Source organism: Nannospalax galili, unplaced genomic scaffold (assembly GCF_000622305.1).
Source record: "Nannospalax galili isolate Female #2095 unplaced genomic scaffold, S.galili_v1.0 scaffold10, whole genome shotgun sequence".
Classification (NCBI taxonomy): Eukaryota; Metazoa; Chordata; class Mammalia; order Rodentia; family Spalacidae; genus Nannospalax; species Nannospalax galili.
The window spans coordinates 10,923,925-10,927,925 of NW_008331140.1; positions in this window are offsets into that span (position 1 = coordinate 10,923,925).

Consider the following 4,001-nt stretch of genomic DNA (forward strand, 5'->3'; position numbering starts at 1 on the left):
TAAAATATAAAAGCATAACACATTGACCGATGTATATTTACTCATTCCTGTAATCACAGAATTCAGGAGGTTCAGGCAAGATTACTGCAAGTTCAAAACCACCCTTTGTTACCTTAATGAGTTCCATAATAATTGGGCCAAAGAGTGAGACTATCTTAAAACAAACAAGTAAGCAAACACATACACACATGACAAAGGAAGAAGGAGGTAGGAAGGGAGAGGAGGGAGAGAGAGAGAGAGAGAGAGAGAGAGAGAGAGAGAGAGAGAGAACTGATGAATTAGTTTAAAAAATACATACATTAAGTAAAAAGGTATCCTGTTCTCCTGGATTTGAATACTTAATATTTTAAATGTCCATACAAGCAATTTAATCCAATTCCTGTCTAAATCTCAATGGCATTCTTTATAGAAATAGTAACAAAAATTATTCCGAAAGGGGTATGAAGCCCTAGGAGATTTGGTATTACAAAAATAATTCTGAAAAAGGAAAAGCACATTGGAGGCATCATACTTCCTGGTTTAAAATATGTTAACCCCTATAGAAGGGCATCATGGTACATAATTACAATCTCAGCACTTGGGAGACTTACATAGAAGGATTATGCAATTTAGATGATCCTGGTGTGCATACCCTGGCTCAAAAATATAAACAAAAATCGCTATAGTAATTGAACAGTATAGTGCCTATAGAAAAATAGACCCACTTAAGCCATTGAACAAAATAGAGAACCCAGAAATGAGGAAAGGACAGTCTTCAATAAATGCTGCTGGAAAAACTGGATTTCCCCATACAGTAAAATCGGTCCCTTGTGTTCTACACTTCACAATAATTACTTCAAAATTGAAAATGCTGAAATAAAAGACAAAAAATGTAAACCCTAAAAGAGAACATAGGAAGAATGCTCATGGGCATTGCCCTTACCAGTGACTTTTTCAATATCACATCAAAAGCTCAAGCCAATCACTTCTCAGCCTTTTGGCTAAGCTCAAATGCAAAAGCTCAGGTCACTGAAGCCAAAATAAATATATGGACCCAGTGTGGTTGCTCACACTTGTAATCCTAGCACCTAGCACCTAGGAGGCTGAGACAAGAGGATGGCTGATATTTTGAGGCATTTGGGCTACATAGTAAATTGTAGGCCAGCCTAGACTACAGAATGAAATCCTGTCTCTTTTTTAAAAGATTGTTAAAATTCATTTTTATTTTTATGTGTATGACTGTTTTACCTACATGTCTATAAGTGTACCACATTCGTGAAATGCTTGCAGAGGCTAGAAAAGGGCTTCAGATCCCTTGGAACTGGAATTATAAATAGTTGTCAGCAACCACGTGGGTGCTGGGAACTGAAACCAGGTCCTCTGTAAAAACAGCAAGTGCTCTTAACCACTGAGCTGACTCTCCAGCCCAAGACCCTGTCTCAATACACACACACACACACACACACACACACACACACACACACAAATGAAGTAGCATAAATAAATAAACATGGGACTGCATTTAAACTTTCAGTTCTACACAATTTTTAATCCTTTTCTAAATCCATACGTCATTAGGTTTTTTTTTAATTAGAAGAAGCATTTCATTACAGCATTAACATATTCAATAACAATTTCCAGAGCAATGATGCATCTCTTTCAAAATTGGCTGTAATTTTTAAGTTCACAGTTGAATTAATACAGTTATACAAAATTGAACTCAGTATATACCCTATAAGACATAAAATTGAATGAGGTTTTAACCTTTAAAAAAAGATCTCCATTTCATTTTAAAATATACTTGAGATATTTAATCCCTTATATTTGAAATACTTAATTGATGTGTTTTTAAAAAGATCTATCAATAAATTTTAATTAGTAAATTATATAAAATTATACTGCATTGTTTCTCAGATTTGAGAACTCAAGAAACCATAAGAACATTTATTTACATATCTGCTTGAAAAATATTATACCAGTTTTTCTTCTCTTCTATCTCTCTTTCCAACACTGTCCAGAGCCAAAGTATGCTTTCTCTGATACTTTGGCCTTTTTCACTTTTTCTCTAAAGCTCTGCTTCCCACTGTGTAGCTGCATATCTGACATGTAGCTGACCTCTGTGCCAGCTTAACTTAAACAGCATGACTCTTTTTCTCTCTCTTAAGCTCCCACATAAATCTATTATAAACTTCCCTCTAAAACTCAAAAAAAGAAAAAGAACTATTATACAAAATTTAAAAATGGTCACATCATGTGAATTATAGTGTTCGTGCTACCAGTGAACTAATAAAAATATGGATACCAGCATTAGCAAAATCATCTAGCAATTTCAGTTATAAGATGGTCATCCAAACGATTTAAAAGATATTTGTAATATTATTCTAATCAACCAATTTTTTTAAAAAAAGCAAAATCTAAAATTTCTTCTAATGCTATTAGATCATTGCAAATATTTTGAAGTATTCATAAAATATTAGCAGCAACAACAAAATAAATAACACAACATTCTACAATGTTAGAAATACTGGCATAGTTGTCACAACTTGAAGTCAGAAAATTTTAATATAATTTCAAAATTTCAAATATGAAGTTTCATTTTCCATTCATATGTGAGTTTCAGGTAACTAAACTTTGTGGAGCCTATCTTCTTATCTCAAACTATTAATAATTATGAACAAATTGATCATTATGGTATTAACTTCATAGGATTTTTGTGTGGATTATATGAGATAATTTAATAAAGAGCTTTATACCTAATAAATACTCAATGAAATTCATCTCATTGTTGCTCTTGCTTTATCTATTATTTATCTCTGAGTTGTATGTAAATGAATCATTTTGTCTCATATTTTAATTAGGAACAGCAGATCTTATGAGAGTGTGATGAAAATTAGATGTGTTCTACCATGAAAATTTCAAAGAATTGGTGCAATATTTGCCAAAACCCTGAATCTTCTGAGGTTGTTTGTAAGTCCCTCTCAGTACAATAAGCATTCAAATTGTATCTAATGCAACTATAGTGGGAAGTAAATTTTAAACTATGGACCACAGAAGCTCCTTTAAGCTGACTTGTCTAAAGAATGGAAGATTACCAGCTTTCCGGTTATAATCACCAGAGACGCTCACTACAAAATGACAGGGACTTCGCTATTGGAGATTGAGATATAAAGGAAATTCAGTTATCAAGGTCAGTGTGGCAACTATAGGACACGTCACAACAGCTACTCACTTTATTATTTATTGACGTATTTATTTATTTATTTATTTATTTAATTTATTTAGTTTTCAGTGTCTCTAAGCCACATTATGGTCATAACTGAATAAAGAAATAGCCTGACTCTTAGCATTAGTTTTAATGCCAAGAGCAGGACTAAACAGTACCCATTTCCTCAAATGTCTCTTGGAACTGTGTTCCTGAGCCAGGGCCTTGCTCATTCTTTATTGAAGCAGTAATTCCATCATGTAACTATCTTGTATAGAGGGCAAGGTGGGATCCAAAGGGATTAAGATCAGGTGCCCAAATCACAAGAGGAGCACATGACTGAGTGAGCTTGTTTACATTATAAACAGTAATTTTTTAGTTGCAAGTTTAGGTAAAAGTCTTTAGTCCATATTAAGTCCACATTGTCATCGTCATTCCTACACTATTTATCTACTTACTTCTTTTGGCACTGACCTAAAATTGAGGACTGAACTAAGTTCAATTTACCAACAGGTTAGCATTTAATAGTTAACATTCTGAAGCACAGGAGGTAAGAAATCACAAATAGTGTTTCACTGTGTTCTTCAAAGAAAAAAAAATTTTTTTTATTTGCCCTCTATTCCTTTTTAACTCATCAAAATGCAAAGAAAAATAAAAGATCCCATAATTTCAAAAGACAGGGATAACAAATGTTTCCTCTGAATTCCATTTCTATGCATAAATAGTTTCACAACATGCAGTTTCTAAAGTGAAATTTATATTTATCTTTGAATCATGAAGAAAATTATCTATACTTCAACATAAAAATCATGGATAAGGC